This window comes from Lepus europaeus, chromosome 19 (assembly GCF_033115175.1).
Source record: "Lepus europaeus isolate LE1 chromosome 19, mLepTim1.pri, whole genome shotgun sequence".
NCBI classification, from domain to species: domain Eukaryota; kingdom Metazoa; phylum Chordata; class Mammalia; order Lagomorpha; family Leporidae; genus Lepus; species Lepus europaeus.
In genome coordinates, this window is record NC_084845.1 from 19,872,847 (window position 1) to 19,900,019 (window position 27,173).

Consider the following 27,173-nt stretch of genomic DNA (forward strand, 5'->3'; position numbering starts at 1 on the left):
TGGCAGGCATCACCCACAGCCCTGGAGCCAGGGAGGCTGTGGCGTTGGAGATGCACCTGCAGTCTGTGCACCCCCGGCCGGGCACAGACCTGCTCCTCACCATAGCACTCAAGGTCTCAGCCTCTTCCCAGCCTCGTTTCCCAGCTCCGTTTCCTCCAGCAAATGCCTTTGCTGTGGCTGACTCCCTGCAGAAAAGGCCCCTAGACACAATGACCAAAAATGCAAAACAAAAAGGACAGGGAGAATAAAGACTATGCAGAGAGAGGGAGAGAGATGATGTTTTCCACAGAAGATCAGAAAAAGTTATGCAATGTTGCTCAACTTGCAAATAAAATAAATAGGAGCTCTTTGAAACAGAGCATAAAAAAGAGATACAAAGAATCAAAATGTGAATGATCAGTTAGGAAACAGAGTCTGGAAGGCATAAGCATGTTTTAGAAATAAAAGCCCTATTAGAAGCAGGATTAGTTGGGTAGATATTGCTAAACAACACAGAGTTACGGAAGAAAGGCTTGATAAAATCAAGCAAAGTAGTTTGAAAATTAAAAACTAAACTGAATGAAAAACATGATAATAAGACAAAGGAAATTCAACATATTCGTAACCAGTGTACCTATGGAAAATAATATTAAAAAAAAAGACGCCCCAAAGTTCCCATCAAAGGAGTCTGTCCTCAAATAAAACAATGGAATCTTCAAGTTAAAGCCACACAATGAATCTTAGGAGGGATTTTGGATTTCAAGAATAAAAAAGAAAGAAGGTTCTGGTTGTGTAGGAAAACGGTTCTGATATTCCATGGCCTAGTTAGGCAGGTAAGGTCTACCACCATGAATTCCACATCTCAGAATAGCCAGAGGAGAAATGCTAATTATCCAGACTTGAGCATCACTGTAGCCATGTGTCAGATTATAATACTGTACCCCACGAATGTATACAAACATCATATATCAATTAAAAAATCAATCAAATAAGCAAACAAAACAAGCACCAATAAATCAAGAAAAACGTTTGAGCATATTATTCAAATAGATGAATGTAATTTCCAGAATATTTAAAACACCCAACTATCTCAACCCAGGATCCAACAGGATCCAAAGAAAGCTCAGATAATATAGCAGGAGACAAAAAGCAAAAGAACACAATGTAAAATCACAGAACTAGAACCAAATACAATATTTCACACCAATACCTGTCAACAGGCTAATCAACATAGCTTCCACTGGAAACACATGTAATGAAATGGAAACATATGTATTGGATGACAAAAGCAAAAGACAGTGCTGTGCTACATTTGTAACTTCTAAGGTAAACTGAATCAGAAAGATTCAAATTGTGGTGATTAGCAAAGACATCACACTAACACATACTATAGAAGAAACTAGGACTTTGATAAGCTTGATATTTTACCAAGTAAGTTTAAGACAAAAGAGAGACACTTCATAATGATGACTTGAATAAGACAATAATCTAAGTGGATCACTGTTTACAACAAGAAATCAAACAAAAGAAACACTGCAAAGCATTTTAAAAATTAACAAAGAAATTATCAAAGAAGCTAGCAATAGACGATGTTACTCATCTTCATCACTATTCAAGTAAGGAAAAATTGGAAAGGACATGGAAAAATCTAAGTAATAGAGTTGATAAGAAAAATCAAATTGAGATGAATTGAATTCCATTTTCTTAAAATAGAAGGGCAACACTGTTCAAAGGCTGGTAGAACACAAATGCAATTGATCACCATTTGATTGCAAGTCTAGTGCATCACCAAATGAGATGGATTACAAGCTCGGTACAGGACGTGAAAGTCATCTGGATATTCATTCTTAAAATAGAAAATAAAACCAAAAAAATCAAATGTTTAAGACTTTTCAAGATAAAAACCTGCAGGATAAGTTAATAAAAGAGAAACTGCAGAATCCATAGTTAGAAAAATAATTGCATGTCAAAGGGGTTAAAGAGGGTTAAGGGGGAAAAATAAACTTTAAAATCTAGGTTATTCAATAATAAGAGGAACCAAATACATCTAAGTGTAAATGCAGGAAAAATTATTAAAGTAAAAGTAGGAACCAATGAAAGCAGATCGAACAAAGGCATCCACATCTTGTAGCTGGAGCCATATTCAAAGGAGTAAACTGCTGGCTCTCTCAGGGGTCCTGACCACAGGACTGATGTGTCTCTGGGAGACATTTTCCATCGTTGGGGAGCCGCTCAACATCCCACAGTGCACAGGCTGTGCCCTGGCACAGAGGCATTCAGTCTAAAATGCCAGCAGTGCCGAGGCTGAGAAACCCTGAGCTAGCTCGGTCACCCAGGAAGCAAACACAGATCTACAAGATTGCCCATCACAAGGACATAGCTGCAGAGGAAGGAAATATTACTAGACGCATCTATGACGATGCATTCTCTAGTTTTGTGCAAGTAATCCTGAATAGGTGCAATGGATACCTTCTCATGAAAGGACACATGGCCAGAATGACCACAGAAGAGAAAGAACCTCAATGTGGAGAGTTGTCAGAGCACAGATGATTCCAGTGCTGTAGAGAGAAGAGAGACCTAAAAATTCTTTTTTTGAAGGTGATACTGAACATTGATATGAAAATTGATGAAGATATTTAAAATAACCACTATAAATCCATCATACTTAAGTATAAATACACAACCGATCAAAAAGATAGGGTATGTGTCGAAGAGATTTCACAAATAAGACCAGTGTAAGCAAATAATGAAGGATAGAATTAAAAGGGAGAGAATGATCCTGGGGGGGGAAGCAGGACACACAGCAGACTCATAGAATGGCCAATGCCCAAAACAGCACTCCTGCCTCAGAATCAACCCTTGGGACATTCGGATCTGGCTAAAAGGTCCATGAGAGTCTCACAGGCATGGAAAGCCATGATACGGTGGCAAAAAACAATCTAAATGAAAGACCCTGGTGAACAAGACCCCAGCAGAAGGAACAGGCCATCAAGGAGAGAGGCGCCTTTCTCTGAAGGGAGGAAGGAACCTCCACTGTGACACGGCCTTGACTAAACAAGTTCAGAGTCGGTGAACTCAAGGGACTTCCATAGCCTAGACAGCTCATAGCAAGAGTCTCGGGTGATTGCTGACGTCATAAATAGGAGTGCCAATTGTTAAATCAACAACAGGAGTCACTGGGTACATGCTCCCCACGTAGGATCTCTGTCCTTAATGTGTTTTACTATGAAACTTAAAAACACTACTAGTCGAACAATACCCTATACCTTGTGCGGTTGTGTGAGGGCAGACTGTTGAAATCCTTGCTTAGTATATACTAAGTTGATCGTCAGTATATGAAGGTAATTGAAAATGAAACTCAATAAAGGGCAGGATGGGAGAGGGAGAGGGGAGGGCCATGGGAGGGAGGGAGGTTGGAGGTGGGGAAGCCACAACAATACAAAAGTTGCACTTTGTAAATTCACATTTATGAAATAAAAAAAATCCATCATACTTTTGAATAGCAGTACAACAAATCCTGAACGATTCTACGAAGTGGACTTCATCAGCGGTATGTTAAAATCAACAACATACCTTGATCGCATCACAGCAGCATCAAACTTCCTTAAATAAAAATATGTTTTAATAGGAGGAAATCTATTGCTGTGATTCATGATTTTACTTCTAGGCTGGAGAGAACTATTTGATCCTCTCCAAAAATTCCATAAGAGGCATGAACAAATTTAAATACGAATCCCTGATTAAAGCAGATACACAATCAAGCAACTAGTCACAGAAGCGTCATTTCTGTAAGGTGTGTCCAGCAGAGGCAGATGGCAGGACACTGGACTCACACCCACTGCCGCCAGGCACAGAATGCCCACTGCTCCACTCTTACGGACCACCTCCCTCAAACAGGAGGATCACTGCACTGCGGGGGGCAAGGGGGCGGGGGGCAGGGGAACAGGGGGGGCCAGGAGGAAACACAAGATTCTAAATTTGATTTGAAAGAAAGGTTTTCCATTATTTGTAAGTAATGCGCTTCCATGCCCAAATACCTAGGAGAAACTGGTTTTAAAAAAATTGGGAACAGTGGGAAAATTCAGCAAAGTGTCTTGTGGTTATAAAATGAATATACCAAAGTCAGAAGTTTGAATTAACCAAACCATAATCAATCTGGAAAACACAACTGAAGAAGATATTCAATTCATGATGCAATACAGTGAGAGAGCGTAACAGAGACAAAAAGAGAGAAGAGGGAAAGAAGGAGTGGGAGGGGGAAGTGGAGGTGGGGAGTAGAGAGAGGGAGAGAGAGAGAACATGTAGAAAACAATCTAAATATAAATTTAGGGTCTAAATTTTTAAAATAATCACAATGGTTTAGAATGACTGAGCAGCATAAATAGAAAACTCTATTTGCCTCTTAAATGGAAGAATCTAAGTCATCACAATATGAATTTTTCTTGTAAATCTATAAATTTATTACACTGCCTCATCTCCTTCTCAAAAAATGCTAAATATTTCCTAGGCTAGGGAAGATAATTTCTAAACCAAGAAGAAAGAGCATATAAAATAAATATTAAGCCAGAGAGTAAAATTGTGAAAAAGCAAAACTCTTGCTGGAGACTACATGGAATTATATAATCATTAATAGGATTTGGAACAGGTGCAGGAGGAGCAGACAGGTCAATCGAGCAAAATAGAGAGTACAGAAATAGATGTAAGTGCATAGAAGAATTTAGTAAATGATAAAGGTGCCTTTTTTAATGAGTGAGAGAAAGAAGGATTATTGAATAAATTGTGTTTGGGCAACTGGAGAGCCACTGGGAGTGGGAGAAGGAAAAAAAATGATAAAATGGGAACCCTAAATCCCTTCTTACATCAAAATAAAATCAAGATGGCTAAAAATCTAAAGGCAAAAGAAAGGAGGGGTTAAAGGAAAACATGGATGTTGCTGTAAAATCTAGGAGTAAGTATGTCATGGAAGCCATAAGATGACAGATACATCTGAGCATAAAAACCCTGAAACCTCACGGTGATAAAATAAATATAAACAGAATCAAAAGGCATATGACACACAGGGAAAATATTTATAACATAAATGACAGAAAAGGACTAATTTCCTTATTACATAATAAGCTCTTATGAATCAGTGAGAAAGATATCAATCATTCAATAAAAAAAGGGCAAATGATATGAAAAACCAATTCATAGAGAAAGAAATATAAATGAGTTTTAAGCATATGGAACGATGTTCAGTGTCACTCATAATTAAAGATATGCAAATAAAAACAATGAGAAACCTATCAGATGGGCAAAGCCTTCCGTCTTGGAGCAGAATTTGTTATAGGAATCTCGGTCTGTCTCTCTCTCTCTCTCTCTCCCTCTCTCCTCTCTCCTCTCTCCTCTCTCCTCCTCTCCTCCAAGGGTGTCCAGTTATAAAAGAGAAACAATGCATATGTATTCATATACATATATACATATGTAATTGAGGTGTTCATCAAGAGGACGTTGATTAAGTAAATTATGATCACTCTACAAATAAATGAGGAACTCTGTGAGTATTAATAAAACCATGGAGCACATGGGAATATACACATGATATCTCTATAAGGAAGAATGCAAGGTATAGAATGGTGTATATGGTGCTTCAATTCATGTTTAAAATGTACGCATATATATTTGCATAGAAAAGTTATTCGAATATGCATACTTACTATCTATGGTGGTTATCAATGGAATTGAACTGAAACTTTGGAGTAGGAGGGAGGCTCCTCCTACGGGTACATCATTTCGTGGTCATGTGCGTGCATTTAAACTAACCAAAAAGCCCTGTCCTGCCGTATGGACACAGGGCCCAATGCAAAAGGTCCCCAATGGCCAGATCTGTATCATAGTAACAGATTTATAACCTACAGGATTAAATAAATATCAGTGCATCCACACTGATAAAAAATGAATAACTAATGGGTGAGAATTATTCTTTACAGAAAAATTCCAGTTTAAAAAGATGTAGGAGTGCGGGAAACAGAGAATCACCATTCAGAGAAGATCATTATAGTTGTTAGAAGCAAGAGTCACCGATTGATAGAGAAAAATTAATGGGCAAACATATGGGAAGCAAAAGGATATTTGCATCGCCTCAAAGTACCACCCACAAGATGTGTTTTCATCACCAAGGGAAAAATAGCAACTTTCCAGCCAGGAAACACAAAGGCGCCATCTTCACAGAGTGATTCTAAATTAACCTTGCCATACGGGGACACGCCCACCTGGTACATCTCCTGCTAGGACGTACTAGGTGGGTGCAGCGTGTTCTCCCTGGAATTCATAACTTCGGCCGACTTTGAGAAATCGGTGGGCAGGGGAATTCCAGAGAATAATTGGCCATCAGTCTTCAGCAGGCTGAGGAAGTGTCCCGGGTGGGAGGGGGCTCAGGAGCCGTGACAATGTTAGCCACGTGGGCTCTTGCCTTGGGTGTTGACCCAGATGAAGGACAGTGGTGGGACACTGGTGAAGCCAGAATGAGGGCTGTAGATGCGTAATAGTGCCTCAAGTTTCATTTCCTGGTTTGGATCATCAAACCGAGCAAATGCAAGATGTATGTGCTTCGGAGGCCTGGCTGAAGGATGCAAGAGAACAATTTGTACTTTTTATTCTTTCTTAACAGTCCTCCTTACAAGTCTGTTTTCGCATCAAAATAAAAAGTTTAAGATGTAAAAATTAAAACCTCCTTCTTGGAAGTCCCATTGGTAGTGCACAGGTCTGTAAGTCACAAAATCAAATGGAAAATTCCTCTCCCCTGGACTTGTCCAGACTTACAAGACTAAGCAGCCCTGGCCACCCCTCACGGTCGCATGGTAGCCCTTCTCTCTGGTTGTCCAGGGTTGACGGTGCCCCAAACATCAGGCAAGACACTTGAGCATAGCGATGATGGATATGCAGCTGGCCCGGCCTGTTTTAGCCCTAGACTTAAGTCAAAACCTTTCTCTCCCAGGGTCTCGGCATCCTGCTGGAGCTTGGGAGCAGGGCAGGCTCCAGACCTCCTTGTCTCTTGAGTGGTCTTTCAGAGTAACTCCCAGCTTCCCATTTCTGCACCTGTAACATGTGGACACTGGAAATCACCACCAGGGCACCACGATGTTCTGAGTCCTGCACACAGGCTGCTCATTGGTGATCTCAAATCCCTCAAGGAGGACACGGCATCCCTGAGGACTGGAAACTCGTCCTCAATTCAGTGTGCAAATCCAGGGCACTGCAACCAGCATCCCCAAACACCCGGGGACCAAACAGCAGGGGAGGAGGCGGGTGCCCACGGAGCCCTGACTCCTGGCTCCCGGGGCAGCAGCCGATTCACGCTTAAGAGATGAAAATTATTTTGAAAACCAAGGCCAAAGGCCACAGGCATATATTTGCAGTAGATTATTGACACGAGTGTGCCATGGACCTAGCCAATCAGAAAGTAATTTTATAAACACTGTTATTAAACAGAAGGGCAATTACTTTAAGTACTGGAAAAATGTCAGGGTCACACATGAATTTTGTGGGTATCACATTTTATTTGACACTCAGTGGATCAATGACTCCAAGGAAATTTATTCAGAAATAACATGCACCGTGTCACCAACCTTCAAGCTGAACCTCCCCTTCACAGATTGGCCAGATTTAGAGTGAGGAATAATTTCTGGTTTACTCCGTTTGCTAAGTACCCAGAAATGCGGTCAATGCCCTTTATACGTGAAATTATGGACGCAGTGAAGGATGAGGTGGTGAGGGTCCAACATGGCTGCTGTGACTGCGTCATAGGAAGGACCCCCTTTGTTTCCGTCTTTGTCGAGGGAACAGACCATAGGACTCTGGTGTCCTGCGATAAGGAGTGAGAGAGCGAGCCAAGGGCAGCTGTGCTGGGATGCCCACTCGTACACTCCGTGGCCGTGTGCTCCTCCGCTCGCTGTGCTCCCCGTATTGGAGACTTCTACGGCCATTCCCATTACTACCGCATTGACGGCAGCCACGTGAGTGAACAGGAAGGAAGAGGGAGGCCTCCAGGAGCCTCATTCACATCTGCTGGGGGACAGATTGCCTGCTATGCCGGACGGCCAGGTAGCTCACTCCACCCCCAAACAACCCTCAGCGACCCCAAGAGCTCCTGGGCCACCCTGTCCGTCCCCTACCTGTTGGAATCATGATGGCTCTGGTTCACAACGACCTGCGAGACACACGGAAGCAGATGCTCAGACAGCAAATGAACGAGTGACCAAGCTCTTCCAGGCTGGCAAAGACAACAGCTGCAAATGACAGCATTCACAAGAGTCCCTTTCATTGTCATTTTGGTTTGCATGGTTCCAGTTACTCATGCCGACTCGAGTCTAAAAATACTCAATGAAAATGATTGGAAATCAGCATTTGATGAGTTTTCAAGTGTGTGCTCTGACTGGTCTGGGATGTGAATAGCCCTTTGTCCAGCGTATCCCAGCTGTGTAGACTACCCACCCGTTAGGCATCCTGGATCGTATTCTCTGTAGATAACAGGTGAACACAATATCTAAGGAACCATACCCATTTAGAAGAGCCCCAGTTTAGATAAATTTCAGAACAAGACGCTGACCTGGGCGTGCTGGTCCTTCTCAGAGTCCGAAGCAGCTCCCTCTGGGTGGAGCCCTGCCGTGTGAGTCTTCCTCAGCCTCTGCTCACTCTGCAATGATGAGAGTATGGACACAGCCTGCCCCTGGTGCAGGGACATGCAGTCAGCCCTGGGAGAAGCTCACAGAACAGGTGGACACTGGGAAGGGAGTGTCCCGGGGACACTGAGTGTGTCTGTGTTGGGCGGGGGGAACGTAAAATCCAAGAACAGCACACGGAGTCTCCAAGGCCCTGGTGGGGAGAGCCCCACAATGACTGCCAGCCCGGCAGGCCCCTGGGGCATGCCCTGTGATCCCCAGATGTGCAGCCCAGCCCCTGGGGTGCAGGCAGACCAGGCCCAGCAGACACTGGGAACCACCCTGCCCTTACTGCAATCCCTCCTTTTTCATCCTTAAGGCCACACAGCAGTCAAGTATCACTTAGGTTCATTTTCTAAATCTATATAAATTAGAAAACAGTTTCTCTTTAGTTAAAAACAAAGGAAATGTGAACTCCACAATTCCTGTTTGCCTCCCTACTAGAAAGTTCTGGGTTGAAAGGTGTCTCTCATTTAAGAATTCACAGTGCCCAGAAAGTAGTAGGTTCTCAAGAAATGCCTGGGGCCAACACTGTAGCTCCACTGTTTAAGCTACCATCTGCCGTGCCAGCATCCCATACAGGCACCCGTTCAAGTCCTGGCTGCTCCACTTCCGATCCAGCTCCCTGCTAATGCGCCTGAGAAAGCAGAGGAAGACGGCCCAAGTCTTTGTGCCCCTGCACCCACATGAGAGATCTGGTTGAAGCTCCTGGCTCCTGGCTTCAGCCTGGCCCAACCCCAGTCATTGCAGCCATTTTGGTAGTGAACCAGCAGATGGAAGATTTCCCTCTCACTGTCTCTCTCTCTCTCTCTCTCTCTCTCTCTCTCTGTGTGTCTCACTTTAAAATAAATAAATAACTCATAAAAAAGGAAATTTCTGGGGTATGGATGAATGAATCATTGAATATGAATGAATGAATGAGTGCCTTGAAGCATTGACTTCACCATTAGCTCAGCCAAACGAGCTCTTCGGTCATCAGCTCTGAGGATCCACGGCTAGGGACTGAGTGTTGCTTTCTCTCCAAGCTGGATGCTTGGTCCCCACTGTGGGATAAGAGAAACTGGGCCCTTAAGAGGTGGGGCTCAGCGGGGGCCGGCAACGTGGCTCCCTTGGCTAATCCTCCACCTGCGGCGTCGGCATCCCATATGGGATCTAGTTCCAGTTGCTCCTCTTCCGGTCCAGCTCTCTGCTGTGGCCTGGGAGTGCAGTGGAGGATGGCCCAGGTGCTTGGGCCCCTGCACTCACATGGGAGACTAGGAGGAAGCACTTGGCTCCTGGCTTTGGATCGGCACAGCGCACCGGCCATAGCAGCCATTTGGGGGGGTGAACCAATGGAAAAGGAAGACCTTTCTCTCTGTCTCTCTCACTGTCTAACTCTGTCAAATAAAAAAAAAAAAAAGAAGTGTGGCTTAGTGCAAGGCAAGTTAGGTCATTGTGGGTGCTGTGCTCAGAAGAAATCAGTGTAGTTCCCGTGGAACCTGGCAAGTCCCCACGACCCCTGAGTTGCTCTGGCTTCCTGTCTCACCATCCGACATCTTCCCACGTGACATCTTCCCACGTGCTTCCACCGTTGTAATGTCATCCCCCGGGGGTCCTGGCCACAGCCCAGCAGATGCTGGTGCGGTGCTCTTGAATCTACAATCCAATGCACTAAGTAAACCCCTTGTCTTTCTACACTGCTCAGCCTCAGGTGTTTTGTCATAGCAGCAGAATGGAAGCTGATGTCCCAGCTTCAACATACGTGTCTCATCATGGGCTACTACTAGAACCTCTTATTCATCCTCAGAGCTTTATAGCTAAAGCTTTGAGACACATCTCACCAAGTTCCCCAAACAGCCCTGTCAGAGGGACCTGGGCAGAACTATTCCATTTGCCAGGTGACAACAATGGAGATTCTGGAGCAGATGTTGTGGTGCGGTGGGTTAAGCTGCCACTTGGGATGCCACATCCCATACCAGAGTCCTGTTTTCCTCATGGCTGTTCTGCCTCTGATCCAGCCTCCTGCTAACACATCCAGGGAAGCAGCAGAGATCTGGATGGAGCTCCAGGCTCCTGGCTTCAGCCTGGCCGAGTCCTGGCTTTCACAGGCATTGGAGGAGAGAACCAGTGGATGGAAGATCTTTCACTCCCTCTCCCTCTGCAACTCTGCCTTTCAAATGAATAAATAGATAAATATATTTTGTAAAGCCGTGAAATACAAAGATCTACAGCCCAGTCCCAGAGCTCCTGAGAAGCCTTCAGGGGTAAAAGTTGGCTACCCCAAAATGCATGTGAAGTTCTTTATAACCAAGCTCAGAAACAGAAGTTAGGGTTTGCATAGACAGTGCCCAAAGGTGTGTGTCCGCTGGGGATATTTTTTGGAGTCTTGGTGAATCATGTATTTGGTTATGTTTCCGTTTTTGCATGAAATCTAGAAGGTTCAGATTTCAAATTATAGCCTACTGCCTAAGGGGCAAAGCATGTTGATTTAATACTGGTCAGCTGCCTCGATTGTTTCCAAAAGCTGGGACAGGATGGGGGTTACGATAGACACACAGGCAACAATGGAATGGGAAAGTGAGAAAAGTGCCATGAGACTGTTGCGGTCTCGAAGCAAACTCTCTCCTGGCTTCTCTTGTTCATGGAAGAAGACAGACAGTTACTGCACCGTAGAGAGCAAGCCAACTGAAGAGCAGACCTGCGTGGGGCCCCTGCCCTCTGGCCCTCGCCTCCTCCGTGACGGACTCTGGGATTTGATATGAGAGTCAACACCTCACCCCAGCAACTGCACGGCATTTTCAGTCTCTGTTCACAGCTTCAAGGTGGCATTCTTTTTTAAAAAAATATTTAATTAATTATTTATTTATTTGAAAGATGGAATTAGAGAGAGAGAGGTAGAGGCAAAGAGACAGAAAGATCTTCTGTGTGTTGGTTCACTCTTCAAAGGTCCTCAAAGACCAGGGCTGGGTCAGACAGACAGAAGCCAGGAGCCAGGAAGTCCATCTAAGTCTCCCATGTGGGTGTAGGGGCCCAAGCACTTTGGACCACCTTCACTGCATTCCCAAGTGCATTAGCAGGGAGCTAGATTGAAAGTGGAGCAGCCAGGACTCGAACAGGTGCTCATAGGGGGTCCCAGTGTCACAGGCGGTGGCTTAGCCCATGGTACTACAGTACATCCAGAGGTGATATTCCGGAAGCTAATCCCAGTGACAGGAGAGTGAAGATCCCACATCTTCTCTAGAAAGGGTCATGGGAGCTTTTCACCCAAATAATCGTGCTGAGCCCCTCAGAAATTCACCAAGAAAAATGTGGTCATCAAGACTCCCAATCCGCAAAGCTGCAGAGAGCCAGGTCCCTAGAGACATCGCCCAGCTCAACCAGGCACTGCCTCAGGGTCACCGAGAGTCACCTTGCTCACCACCCAACAGGACTCACCACTCTAGATCATAGCCTGAAGTCCTCTAGCATTACAGCAGGGTAAACAGCTGGTGCCTCATACATGCTTCAGTCAGGACCAGCCCCGCCCAGCTTTCCTGAGAGTCCCCAGTTGGCTCCTGCTCAGCACACATCCGTTCCGATGGGTATCAGATCCCTGGGTCTCCCTCCCCTGTAGATGTCCAACAAAGCACACATCTCCTCGGTACCCCCAGGAAGTGTCTGTCTGCAAAAATGGCCCCAGGTCAATTCTTGCTTGACAGTGAGGTGAATAGGGACCAACGACCCCCATGCAAGAAGAAGAATTCCATCTGGTCTGCCGGTAACTATCTCTGTCGAGTCTCAAGGTGGCTTCTGGTCAGATACTTGATGAAAAAGTCCATTTTCACATGAGTCACGCCACTTAGGATTTTGTAAATATTATCCCAAACTAATCTATGGAAAAAATCAATTGCAATTTCTCTCCTATGAATTTACTCTACAAACGCAATTGCACAAGTACACAAAAGATATGTGGAGTGATATTGTTTGAAATAACAAAAACTCACAACAGCCTAATATCCCATGTGGATGGCCATCAATACGAGACTGGTTAAACAAATTACTGCACATAAGATAATAGAATACTATGCAACTGGTAACAATGCAACTTAAGATGGATGTCAATATTTCTCCATCTACCTGATTCTTTTTAAAAACTGACAAAAGCAAATAATAGAAAATATCTATTGTATGATTATTGTATGAGCACATTTCCAAGAATAATAGGCCTACAAAGTACATGTATGAGGTCATGGAAAATGTGTGTAGTATGAAAAAACTATGCTTGGATTTTAATTTCAATCCCATTTCCCCACAAACTCCTTGAAGTACCTTCACATTTGTACTATATCACACACACATGCATCAGGAATTTTCTCTGAGAGCATATGTTATTTTTATTTTTAATAAAGATAATTAATTAAAGAAGGAACATGAAAGGAAGCTATTGATGGACAAAGGAGAGCTTAATTAAAATTAACAATGAAGACGATGATAAAGTATCTCCATCATAGAAGGTGAATAGAAAAATCTCACTTCGCACCAATAAGGAAACACTCTAAAGCCAAGAAAATTGCAGATGACTTTAAAACGATCATCTGCGAGCTGACTGTGACCGCACTCAGCCTCAAACAACAGTGCTTTGCAGCCTGTGTGATTCAAGAACCTTCCGCAAGCAACTCTGGAGACATCACTGTGTCATGGAGCTTTGAGGAGGTGAGAGAGAGTCAAGTTTGCAAGTTTGCAAACAGAGAACAGATTTTGGCCCAGGAGCTGCATGCACTGTGCAGAGACAGCCTTGGGGATGCTGCGGCTTGGCTGGGTCCCCGGGTGCCCCTGGAGCACCTGGTAGCTGACACAGTGTGACAACCCCCGTCACCTTTCCCTTTCACCTTCCGGACAGTGGCCTCACTCCATTTCTGAGCCTTGCACGAGTGGCCACCGCTGGTGTTCTGTGAGCACTGGCTGGACGCTGGAGGAGTCCCTTGGCATTTTGCAAGAATCTCCTTCTTATTCAGCCACGAAATTGACGGAGGCGACCGTGCAACTTTCTTTCACAGAAGAGGAAACAGGCACGCAGAGACCAACTGTTTTCAAGATGATGGAGCTACAGAGCTGCACGTCCCTTCCCACGGGCATTGCCCTCGGCATCTGCATCTCCGTGGTAGACTGCTTTATAATACGCCAGTGCTGAAGCAAAGCAACGCAACCCAAGGAGGTGCCGTGGGACCCCGGGTGCAGCCTCTCTGACACAAGCACGAGTGAGACGTGCAGGCTGAGCGTGATGCCTGCCGTGCAGCTGGGGGAGATGGCGGGGAATCTTGGGCTCTTAGTCCTCAGCCCTCACGCCAGCTCTATCCAGGTGGGCAGCGTCAGAGGTCCTCGGACACAAGTTCCCCTGCTAACCTCTGCCGTTTCCATTTGCCAGCAACCGGGGCAGGCTCTTAGAGAAGGAGGTGCTACCTGCACCTTCGGCTTCCCCTCTCTCCCACTCCTGGTGCTTCAGGCTGTCAACCCCTTTTCCCTCCTCAGGAGCGACATGACTCCCATGGGTCTGTCTGAAGCCACTGTTGACTTTTCCTTTGGAGGAAAGGAGGGAGAGTCTGCCATAGAAGTAGGATGGTGGGGGCGGGGCAGCGTTGTGGCACAGGGGCTCACCCCAAACCTGCCAGTTCCAGTCCCTGTTGCTCCGCTTCTGATGCAGCTCCCTGCGAAAGCACTTGGGAAAGCAGCAGAGGATGGCCCACGTGCTCAGGCCCCTGCCACCCATGCAGGAGACCTGGATGGAGTTCTGGGCTCCTGGCTTCAACTACAGTTGTGGTCATTTGGGGAGTGAACACAGATATCTGTGTGTGTGTGTCTGTCTGTCTGTCTGTCTGTCTCTCCCTCTCTGTCACCGTGCCTTTCAAATAAATAGTCTTTAAAAAATAAAGAGGTAGGATGGGAATCTGTGGACGTGTTCTCCTGTGCCTGTCTGCCAGGGACACTGATGTCACAAAGCATCCTGTGTGGCCGCTGCAGCTCCACTGAGCAGCAGCTGCAGGGACAGGCAGCTGTCACCCAGTGGAGAATGAGCTTCCTCACTTACAAAATGACACCAATCATATGGACCTCCAAATCTATGTAAATATTATACAAGTGCATAATGGGGCTGGTGTTACAGCACAGGAGGTTGAACTACTGCCTGCAATGCCAGCATCCCAAAGCAGAGCCCCAGTTCAAGTCCTGGCTGCTCTACTTCCAACCCAACTTCCTGTCGATGTGCCTAGGAAAGCAGCAGAAGATGGCCAAGTGTTCAGGCCCTGCCACTCATGTGGGAGACTCAGAAGCTTCAAAGTTCCTTGGCCCAGCTTGGCCATTGTGGCCATTTGGGGAAGATGGAAGAAATCTCTCTCTTTCTCTCCCCCTCTGTCTTTCTCTCCCTCTCACTCCCCCCCCCCCCGTCTCTCCCTCTCTGTCTTTTCAAATAAATAAATAAATAAATAAATAAATAAATACATCTTTTCCTAAAAAGGTACATGTTTTTACAAAATGAATGGGACTGTATATACTATAGATACTTTCTGTAACTCAAAATAAAGTTTGGGGCCGGCGCTGTGGTGCAGTGGGTTAGTGCCCTGGCCTGGGACGCCAGCATGCCATGTGGGCACTGGTTTGGGTCCCGGCTGCTCCTCTTCCGATCCAGCTCTCTGCTGTGGCCTGGGAGGGCAGTGGAGGATGGCCCAGGTCCTTAGGCCCCTGCACCCGTGTGGGAGACCCGGAGGAAGCTCCTGGCTCCTGGCTTCAGATTGGTGCAGCTCTGGCTATTGTGGCCAATTGGGGAGTGACCCATCGGATGGAGGACCTCTCTCTCTCTCTCTCTCTCTCTCTCTCTCTGCCTCTCCTCTCTCTGTGTAACTCTGACTTTCAAATACAATAAATAAATATTTTTAAAAATTGAAAAAAATAAAAATTTAACGTGTATTATTGGCAGCCTTCCATGGGCAAGCCCCAAAATGTATTTCCTTGCTTGGGTGTCTTCCCAGTTATCCAGAGGTTCCTGGCCCTGGGTCACCAGGTCACTTCCATTCTTCTGCTATTGCATGTAGCAGTGGGGTGAGCATCCCATGATTGACTCCGGGCACAGAGCTTGGCTTTCATTTCTGGAAGTGGAAGTTTCTGGAAGTGGAAGTGATGCTTCAAATCACATGTACTTTTTAGGAGGGGATTTTCCCTCTGTACAGCACTGATTTATGAAATTGTCCTTTGCAAATAGCATGCTAACCTTTATTCCCATCTTCAGTATAAGGGTGGTGCCGCCTTGGTTTTCCTTTGTAAAGTCATGTGCTTAATCTATACAAAATAACACCCACCGTGGTCACTAAGATGGTGATCATAACAATAAGCAGTGTACCTGCATACTCTCCACGTGGCTTAAGAAACAGACTCCACCGTGTATTTTCCCAGGTAAACACATGGCTTCTACTCATGTGCGTTTAAAGAGATTTGAAAAGGTGTGGGCCATCTGTGCTGTCTGCCCAGGATCCGCGGGTCATACCCCAGAGGTTGGATAATCCCTGAAGTCGCAAAATACCACTGTGTGCCCTTCCTTCCCTCCTCCCTCCTCCCCCCTCCCCCTCCCTCTCCCCTCCCTCCCTCTCCCTGCCCTCTCCCTCCCCCCTCCCTCTCCCCTCCCTCCCTCTGCCCTCCCTCCCTCTCCCTGCCCCCTCCCTCCCCCCTCCCTCCCTCTCCCTTCCCCCTCCCTCCCCCCTCCCCTTCTTGTTCTCACCATTAACCTCCAGTGCCTCTTTCCCATTTCCAATGCTTTGCCAAGCCCTGGGGCATGTGGATGGCCACAGCAGGCAGCCCCTGTCCTCCTGAAGCCTCCTGTCTTGTGTACCTGCCAGACATTGAACTCATGTCCATGCCACAGACGAACCCCGTGGTCCCCGTGATGGCCACGTGCGCCCTAACACACACTGTGAACTCTCCACTGGAGACCAGAGCAGACGGCCCCACCTGGACACAGCCCATTGCCTACACGTACACTGACAGGCACCTAACACCACATCCCTCTCGGGCTTCTAATCTCCCCTTGTTTGTCTGGGGGATGGCAGCAGATGTCTAGTTCTCCCATGCACTGTGAAGATTTATTTAGTAGTATTATTTTTAAGCAGCTTTTCAGAGGCGGGATTAAGGTCTCTTGAGAGCACCCAGGCAGCAGCTTGCTCCCAGATCCCAGGTCACAGCAGCCACATTCCGTGCAGAAAGCACCTCTCTGCAATGGCCCAGGACTGATACCTAATACGGGGCTGGCACCTGGGCTTCTCCCCACCTGTGGCAGAGCTAGCACAGATCTGGCATCCGCTACTCCCTGGGAGCAGCCCAGTGTCTGCAGAGGCATGGGAGCTTCAGCAGCGCCGTCATTTAGCCTCTGCACAAGCACGCTGACCTCGTGAGGACAGCATTTTTGCCCACCTGTGGGTGACTTCTGGGTGTCCCTGGGAATCTGGTTGTCAGCGGACAGCTCTTCCTGGGAATGGACCCATTTGCACTGTATCGACATGCCACATAGCCTACACTGCGGGCTGCACAAGGGCAGGGAGTTCACCTGCCTTGTTCCCCACGCTGCCCCCAGTGATGTGAACTTGGCAAAGGGCAGATACTCTACCAATAGTGTCTGAAGGAAGGAAAGACTGAACCTGAACGTCTAATCCCCGGGCAAGTGTTAATACCCACCTGCCTTCTTCTTCATCTGCACATCAGCAGGAGAAGGCAGGACCTTACCCCTCACCCTGATTCTGTGTGTTTGTCACCATTGCGCATGAAACCAATGGGTGGAGTGAAGCTTTCACACGAGAGTTTTCCACCCACACAGCGTGGCTCTCCCCTACTCAGAAGCAAGTGGAGGATAAATGAGCTCCATTTCCTGATGACCTGTGACACTTAACACTTTCAATGCCCTGGCTTTGCCTTCCCTGAGCTGAATGAAGGCCAGAGTTCTCACTTCCATCCAATTCTAGAATGGGGCTCTGAGTCTCCCAGGGTCCCCCAGCACCCCACCCTCTGCCTCTGCCATCTCACTGCACTCCTGGCTGCCTCACCCCATCCCAGGACAGAGCTCGGAGCTGTCATTAACATCACTTCTGCCAGAAGTACTGTCCCACCGCAGGCCTTGATCCAAGAAGGCATCCTGGTAGCAGCCCTCTCGGCTCCCCTGGGGTTACACCTGCTGCTGCCAGGTCCCTCTTGGAGAATGGGATGCCCAGGTCAAGGGTGGGTCCCCAGAAGTGATGATGAGGACCTAATTTTTAAGTGCAATCTGGGGGATTCCCATGGCCCTGAAATCATTCATGAGCTCTCCTAGGGTGGTTCAGGGGCCTTAGCGAGGGTCCACTGATCAGCAGCTGCATCCACCAGGTTGAGGGTAAGGGGTGCTAATTCTGCCGCCGATCTGGCGCCTGTGTGACAGCAGGTGTCCTCCTGAAAGCCCACCTGGTCCCACGCTCATCCAAATCCAGCCTCTCAGGATGTGCGCGCTCAATGCCAGGGTCCCCACACCTGGGCTGAAGCCTGGAACTCCATAGACACAGTTAGTGCTGCTGGAATAGATGCAGGCTGTGGTGGCAAGGGAGCCACTTTACCTCTCCAGCCCTGCTTTCCCACACGGCATTCAGGTGAGCTCACAGGCCCCGCCCAGCTGCCAACGTTCCTGGCTTGAAGGTACAGGTGGGCATGGGAATGCTGAGGGGGCACCGTGTTCCTGTTCAATGTTGACCTCAGCCTGAGCCAAGAAGTTAATGCTGAGACCCTGAGATAAAGACTTGTCTCCCAAAAACTATAAATATCAGGAGAAGAGTTGATCAATCAACAGGAACAGCAGGTGCAGCAGGAGTTCACTTTGCAAGGCATTGCTGGCAGAAACAGACTGAAGTCTTGGTGGGAAGGGGTCAAGTGCAAGTGGGTGGGGCCTGACCTTTCAGAGGAGGCCTCCACAAAGAGCCAGTGTCATGTGCCAGTCTTTCAGCAGCCACTGAAGAGCCAAGGGTGGCCCAGCATGAGCCACACCTGTCAGTGTCCCTGTGGGCACAGCCCCAGACCCTCAGTTTGTGGTGGGGGCTGACCAAGCTACGTCCCCACCCTGGGCCTGTGTTTGCTGATCTACCCTGTGCCCAACACTCTTCCTCCTTCACATGCACGTGACGTGGGTTCAGCCCACAGGGAGGACAGCGTGGAAAACCATGAACATCCATGCATGGTGGAGGAGGAGGCGTGGTCCTGGAGCCCCTGCCCCTTAGCTACTGACCTGCCACAGCTCCTTAGGCAGTAATTTGATTTGTTGCTTTTAAACTCTAAGCTCAATAAACAGCCAGCGATATTGGGGGCTTGCATACAGGCCCAGCTTTATGGCTTTCCCCTCCTCCCAGAAACACTGGTTGAAAATTGTTGCGCCATAAACACACACACCCAAGCTGCAGCCAAGTCAAATCCGGAGTGGAGATTGCCACTTGACTTCTCTACGGCTTTTCGAGAAAACAAAAGATGAAAGTCTCGTTACTGCCCTAAAATAGCCCGGAGGAGGGCAGAAAGCCTCTTCAGTTTGTTGGGGAAAACCAGAACCAGCGTGCTCTGTGCGATCCCTAACCCTGCACCATGGCCTGGTGGCGCCTGGTCTTGAACTCGCTTTTCTCACAGAATGGGAGGGGAGCCACAGTTCCTGCTTTGTCTGTGGGGGCTGGAGAATGGCATAGGTCTGGACAGCGGGGAACAGCTCCTCTCCTGAGATTGGCCTGGCTACATGGCAAACGTTTCTTGAGCGGCAAAAGGAATGAACCAACCAAGTTGGGTGGGGTGGAAGGAGGTAAGGGCAGGAGAGAGGGAGGCAACAGTGAGGGCAGGGGACACAAGAAAGGAAAAGAGAGGAGGAGGTCTCTGCCGAGAAACCTGACCTGTAAACTGGACAGAGGCAGACCACTGCTATTCCTGGGTTTAAATATACTAGTGGTTTTTTTTTTTTTTTTTTTTTTTTTTTTTTTTTTTTTTAATTAGGACCTTGGATTAGAGTTGCATTGGTTCATTGCAGTGACCCACAGGAGGTACCATTCTGCTGGGTGAAATCGTGAGCTGTGTTTCCGTGAGTGGGAGTCGTCTCTCGCGATGGGGTGGATGATCCTGCCGCATCCTCCCTCCCCCACACCTAGCCAATTGTTTTTGCTTTAATTCTGCCTTCATTACACAGAGAATTAAGAAGAAAGTGGAGTCCCTAGGGTGCTCATAAATGTAGGCAGTGATGGATATTTGGCATAGCCGGGGGTTGAGGGGGTGGTTTCCACGGGTACCCAGGTCTCTGTAGGGATTCTCCCTGGACGGACACCTAGGCACCCCCATGCTCCTTCTGCAAAGATGAGCTGGGCCACGCGAAGAATGGCACAGCCTCTGCCACTAGGTATGGCGCCTGGCGGGGCTCCTCTCCCAGATGATGGAGCTGGGACGCCCCTTGAGTTATGCTGCAGAGCTGCAGAACAGCTGTAGGAGGAGATAGCCCAGAGGTCAAGGCCACAGCACCCAGCCCGAGCCTCCCTTCATTCGCCAAGTTAGGAACCTGGGGGAGAATTTCACCAGCTGGGCCAATGCCCCCTCCCATGGCACCCTGGCTCTGAGTGCCGAGTGCTGCCTACGCAGCAGCAGTAATGGCAAGAACAGCCACGTTTCTGAGGGCTCACTCCATACGTGGCTTCATCTAACTCACCCAGAACCTGCGTCCCTCGTGGAGAAGCAGAAGCAACAAGCCAGCCCCTCAGCTGGGGCCACACAGCGCAGAGCAGGGGAGCCAGGTTTCAGGTGTATTTGCATGTGAGCACCTAACCACACCTTCTCTGCCTTCCTGGGTAGCCAAAGACAAAGTAAACCAAGACGCTCAAAGTAAACCAAGACACAGCGGTCATCATCCACAGGCTGAGCCTGTGTTGTCACCTCCACCTCGTCGACTTGTGGAAGTCACTCATCACCCACAGTAACAGCCAGGCTGGTGCTATTGGCCTCATTTTCACGAAGAGGCAACCAAGCTGGTTAGGGCCGTGCCGTCCGTCTGTTTCCAAAGCGGCTGCTGCTCCGCCACGTGGGGAGATGCATGACCCTGGGGAGGTGAGACTGACAAAGCAGCCGCGACTCAGGGAAGTAGGGAGACTACGCCCCAGCAGGCAGCGGATCGGTGACACTCCGGGATCCGAGCAGTGTGCGTGTGCACTCCCTGGCCACTGCTGCAGCCCACCACCAGCCTGATTAGCCCAGAGATGAGGATTCCTCCAGACCAGATGCCAGCCAAGCAAATTTACAGGGCTACGCAACCATCGGAAGACCCCTGCTTCTGTTCTTGGGGACTTTCTCTGCAGAAGAGTTGACTGCGTGGCCCCCAAAAGGCCAAATGCGGTGAGTAAGGAAACCAGCGTGGAGATAAAACAGACTTCTTGTGCAGCGAGATTTTTTTTTGTCCAGACTGAAAAAGAGACTAGAGCATCCAAAATCCACTCCAGCTCACAGCCTCATCTAACCTGTGTGGCCACCAGACCCCTCCCCAAAAAATCCATTTCCTTAAATACGGCCAGGCCAGCGACTTCACTACGCCTCTCTCTGCCCACGGAACATCACTAGTGGGTTTTTTTTTTTTTTTTTTTTTTGCAGCTTTAGAAAAATAGATAATTACTTCAGTTAATTTCAGCAAAACAGTTCAAACTCATCAGGGCTGAACAAGTATAATTTAGTGCTCCTTCTGACTTATTGTTGTGACTAGATGTGGATTGATGATTAAAGTGGTAAACAGTAACATTTCTGTAAAATGGCTGACTCTGCTGCCAGCGTGTCGGGGGGGACACCTGCCCCCGTGGCTGTGCCACGATTGTGACTACACTCGCGGCTGTCAACAAAGAATATAAGTATTTGACAAGGTGTTATCTAATTGTGTTTTTAAAAGCCACGACGCATACATCTTTTAATGTGTCACTTGAAGCAGTCAGAGAATTTCTTTTATTACAAAGTACAAAGGAAAAATGAATGCCTTGCAATTTCTTTTTTTTCTCCTCTCCCTCTTTCTCTCTGTCTCTCTCTCCCCCCACCACCTTTTTTTCTCCTTTCCCTTTCCAAGCTCTGCCCTTTTACCGTCATCCGATGGAATATATTTTTGCTTTTTAGGCAAATTGGCTTTTATTTAAATGGTTGCCCAAAAATAGAGCAGCCACATTGGGTCTCTAAGAAGAAAGAACAGGGCGTCCCATCGACTGTGGGTGTTAGCCCTCGGGCATAGATGGCAAGGAACAAATCCCCACAATGCCCCAGGCCCTGCTGTGCTGGGCCAGGGGGGCTTTCTCTGAACACGGCCCCTTCCTCTCTTTATCCGTCTGCACCCCCTCCTGTAGCTCGGGGGTCATCAGCCCCTGGCACCCCTCTGCTTCTTTTCCTTTTCCTCTGTCTCTCTTCCAGAGACCTGATGCCTCTCCTCCCGCCCAGACCCGTGGAGCTGCAGGAGGACCGTGACAAGTCAGGGAAAGGTCCTGGACACACCTGGCCGGAGCCACACAAGCCCACCTTTCCCTGCAGGGTTGGGGTCATGAAAGAACTCGAGAAGCATCCAGCCACGAGCACCTCTTGGGGAAGGTAGCTCGTGGCTTAGAGGAGAGCAGTCGGGGAGAATCCACGACCAGTCCATCAAGAGAGATGATCTCTACCATTGTGGCCAGTTCCTGTGGGAGGGAGGCAGAGCCCAGTGCCCCCACTGCACAGTGGGAACCCCGGTGCTTGGTCACATAGGAAGGGGGCGGAGGCCAGGCCTGGAATTGAGCCTTGCTGAACTTGTCAGGCTGAGCTGGGTTGGCCCAACTTCATTTTAGCTCTCGTGGCCGTGGCTCCTGTGGCCTTCCTGTGAGACACACTGCTGTACGCTGCCTCCCTGCAGCCACTTACACCCTGGGAAGCACCCGGTGCAGAGGAGCCCCTCCCTCGAGAATCCAGCCAGCCACGGGAATCCAGAAGCCACTGAGCCCACAGGCGTGGCTTCTCTGTGGAGGCTTTCCCTGGGCAGTCTGGATGCCTCAGTCTACCCCCAGTCCTCCCTAGGGCTCACTCTGCTGATGGCTTCAGTTTTCACTGACCCAATTGCAAGTCCCAACAAGCAGCTTCCCCCTAGAGGGGGCAGGAGAAGAAATGGGATGAAGTCAGGCAGGCCGGTGTGCTGCCACCAGGGAGGGGAGCAGGGCGCCCTGGGGCTCCCCCACCTGACGTCCCTCTAGCTGGCTCCACTGGGGACGAGGGCCTAAGGATCTGGGCACAGCAGCTGCCTGATCCACCATAGTCAGGGTTGTGTGATGAGTCCAGCAGTTTATTACCAGTTTTGCAGATAAGGTGGTGGCCAGCAAGGGAGGAGGTGGCGAGGGAGGCGGCAGGCAGGCCCACGGGGTTCCCCTGGGGAGCAGCGACACGCCTGAGGGGCTGCAGACGGAGCCGCCAACTGCGGGGAGCGTGCAGACACTGGGCGGCGGGGCTACATCAGGGGGCCGTCTCCCATAGCCAGAAACTGGAATCTGGGGCCAGCAGCCCTCTGAGCCCTGCTCAGTATGAGCACAGGCTGATTGCCCTGCCTGGGAAACGCAGAGAAGGTCTCTGGGTCACTCCTCGAAGTTTCTGGATATTTCTCGAGCACTGTGCGATTCTCCCTAGCTGTGTGAAAGACGCTGGCCCACTGGGGCGTGGGTACGGCTTGTGAGGCTGTGGGGGTGGCACCGAGTAAGGGATGGGAGGCACCTCGTGGAGCTGGCTTCTCTCTGAGGACAGTGTGCTATCTGCAAGTCTAGCCTTCTTCTCAGGGTGTGCGTGGCTCTACTTGGAGCACCCAACTATCCACCGGTCTCAAGCCTTCCGTATTCTCCGGAGGCCTGCCAGGCTGGCCAGCCCCGGCTCGCAAGCTCCAGGAGGACTCTTCCTAGCCCCCTGCCAGTTAGGTGGACCACTAACCTTGTTCCAATGGCAGCTTTGCTCCATTTGTAGAGTCCAAAAGTCCCAACGGGTGGGGCACAAGGACCAGAGAATTGTACCACCCCCAACACTTGCCAGGCAGGGTTGGAGCCAAGGCTGGCCTCACCAAAGACAAGAGGAGAAAGGTGTCTCTTTGCCGGAGAGCCACAGCCGAGTGTGCTCTGCCTGCCTACCCTTTCAGGGGACTGGAGGGCGCTGGTGAGAGGTGTGCCAGTGGGATGCCGCCCAGGCCTGGCCGGTCTGCAGGAGCGTCCACAGGAACTTACCAGGCCACCTGCACAGAAGGATTGGGGAACCTGCCCCAAATCCCTTCCCACCTGGAAAATCAGGTGGTCCCACCACAAGGCTTGAATTTGGCTTTGTGACCCAACTTTCCTTGCTACTCCAGCACCCACCACCCAAGGACTACGTGGAGGGGGAAGGGCTAGCTGGAATCTTCTAGAAGTACTATTTGCACCAAGTGAGAGCCCAATAAAGCTGGGCCGTGCCTGGAATTGGCTTCTCCACCAAGAACCAGAAAATCAACACGTTGAGAAAGGGAGGAGCGGGCACAGGGCGGAGGGAGCAGGAGAGGGGAGGTGTCCCTGGCTCCTTTGGAGAGCCCTGCGCTGGGATGCAGGGATGCTGACCAACGGTGCTGCTGTGTGCTTTCCACACCCCGCGTCCGCTCTGACCCACCAGGCCGTTATCCATCCCCGATAGCGTGTGCACGGCAGAGTCTTCCTGTAATGGATTTAGTGAAGGGTTCTGCTCCAGATACAGGGAGAAGATGCTGAACCCGAAGACAGCTTCTGAATGGAATGAATGTGAAACACCTCAGCAAATAATAAACGCATTTCAGGTTTTATACCTGTTTATTTCACACTTTCTTTAATATACCAATTATTCATGTAACACCTAACAGAAATGTGTTGCATCCAGCAATTGCCTATAAGAATTCGCCAAACAGGAGCACGGCAGATATGTGTCCATCCCCTGATCATTTATCATCCTTCTACAACCATGAACTTGCTGGCAAATGGGGGGTAAAGTTGATTTAATCTCTGGGTTTAGAGAGAAAAAAAAACAACAACAAACCTAGAAGATATTTGTGATTATGAGACATTTGCTTTTCATTTCCACAGCCAGTTAGGATTCACAAACATGAAAATCCATTATAGAATGGTGTATAAAGTGTGACCGCATCTTGTTCAGTCAATTAGTGAGCTGAGCTTGAGTGTGGTGCTTATCTGGCAATCTGCATCTCTAGTGGACGCGAGTGAGGAAGATATTGAGAGATGGGGTTTGGGCCAAAGGAGGCCTCGCACCCACCTGCCTGAGTCATTGTCATTCCATGTCCTATAGATGGGCCCAGCCATCGAAGGTGCCAGAAGACGGTACCTGGGAAACTCCCACCTCATTCCAGGGTGCTGGGCACCCCTTGATTTAAACAGTCCCTGCACATCCCACAACCCGACATCCTTTGTGTGGCCTCCACACCTTTGTGCAACACCAGTGGCTCATTTACCCCAAAATGGATGCTATTTTTACTTTGCAAGAATTGGATGCACAGTGACTTGTGCATGGAAATTATCCCGCACATCTGTATTCTGATTATGATATTTAGTGGAAGGGTCATGAATAATAATATTGCTAAATATGCTTATTGCCATCTATAAATAAAGGTTATCACACCGGAGAAGGTTTTGTTTCAGAGTGGCAGAACAAGGCAGGTTAGTTGCAAGACAATAGGGCTTTAATTTTCATATGAAAATAAATACTTAAATTTATAAATATTCAAGTGGTTTTCCCGAGTACAGGAGAGACGCATTCGTACCTGCTCAGCAAGTGAGCCTGAGTTTCCAGACGGTGCCAAGAAAGAAAGTTTTCCAAGGCCACCTTCTGAAGGTGGAAAAGGAATTTGGAAAGGCGGTATAATTTCTCCTGTATTTTAATAAAATGATAGCTTGTGATTGAAAGCCCAGCACAGACTGGTTACTGTGTCACCTCAACCTGTCCAAAGCTGGCTGTAACTCAGAGGGCAGGGGCTCCGTGGGTCAATAGCACAGCATGGCTGAAGGCAGGCGTGGGAGGGAGGCACTCGCAGAAGCAGAGCTGTGCAGGGAAGACCCCCGCAGACCCCTGCCCTGACACCTCAAACAGGACCACTGCCCCGGCGAGAAGAACGGCCATTGTTCCTCCGCTGGCCTCTGCTTCTTGTCTGAATTCCCTTCCTCTCAAGGGGTGGGTGGCATTTGTCTTCGCCCATCGAATTATCAGTGTCTGCCAGCATCGATCCGCCTTCCCGGGAAGCATCTGGTCCCTGCACACCTGGGCCCCGCGTCGACTGTGTGATTCGAGACACAACAGAAGTCCTTGATCGTCCCCTTCCTCCTGCAGGTGTGTTTGCCGCTTGCTGGTTCATCCCTACCTGGGAGGATTATCCCCCCGTCCTTCCAACGGCCAGCCTTCCCTCAAGCAGCTGGACGTCAAGGAGGCTTTGTTTGTATGAAGAAGACAAATATGAGAACTGCAGGGGGTCCTCTGAGGCAGACAAGTTCAAGTGCCTTGCTCTGCAGCTGAGGAAACTGGTCCTGGATGAGCAAAGGGGTTGTGCGAGGTACAGTGAGACCTAGACTCGGGGCTTCTGACCCAGGTCTCCACAAGCTCTCCCTGGAGCTGAAATGGCCAGTGGAAAGAGGAGGGTTGCTTCCAGCCCTGCAAGTGGACTGCAGATAGAACACAATGCAAGCGGATAGCACGAGCAGCAAAAAGGTGAAACATCCACCAGAAACCCCACTTAAAAACAAAGACGGAAGCTCTCGCTTTCCCAAAAGCAGATGCAAAGCAAAGGGTCTAAAGGCCAAAAAAGCAATGCTGAAAAGCAATTAAAACAACAGAAAGAGTTTTCATGTCACCCACTCTGCTTTGTCCAAGACACGAGGCACCACATGTGCTGGGAAGAGTGGCCCGGGGAGAAACCTCGACCCACCAGGCCACTGCCAGGCAGCCCCGGCCACAGCCCAGCTGGGACGAGAGGACAGGAGCGCTGTGGGCTCTGCTCAGAGTGCTAAGCCCATCAGAGCTCAAAACAGCTAGGGAGAAGCTCCGTGGCACTGTCACAGCCAATGTCAACACTGCCCAGGCATGACGGAGAGAAGAAGGCACGGATAGGCTGGAGACTCCTGAGCTCATGTGCATGGAGTCCAGCGGGCTGGTTCTAAATATAATAAACATTCCATAAGCTTAAAAAGAATATTTTTGGGGCCAGCGCTGCGACGTAGTAGGTCAAGCCTCCACCTGCCGTGCCAGTATCCCATATGGGCACAGGTTCGAGTCCTGGCTGCTCCACTTCTGGTCCAGCTCCCTGCTAATGCTCTTGGGAAAGCAACGGAAGATGACCCAAGTCCTTGGGACCCTGCCACCCACATGTGAGACCTGGATGAAGCTCCTGGCTCCTGGCTTTGGCCTGGCTCAGCAACAGCCATTGTGGCCATCTGGGGAGTGAACTAGCAGATGGAAGACCTCTCTTTCTCTCTCTGTTACTTTCTCTCTTTA

General features: G+C 48.9%; 1 protein-coding gene across 1 annotated transcript in view; it reads right to left on the bottom strand.

The window, feature by feature from the left end:
• ZNF536 (zinc finger protein 536) overlaps positions 1 to 27,173 on the bottom strand; it is a 247,859-nt gene that overhangs the window by 87,513 nt on the left and 133,173 nt on the right. The window lies entirely within an intron of this gene.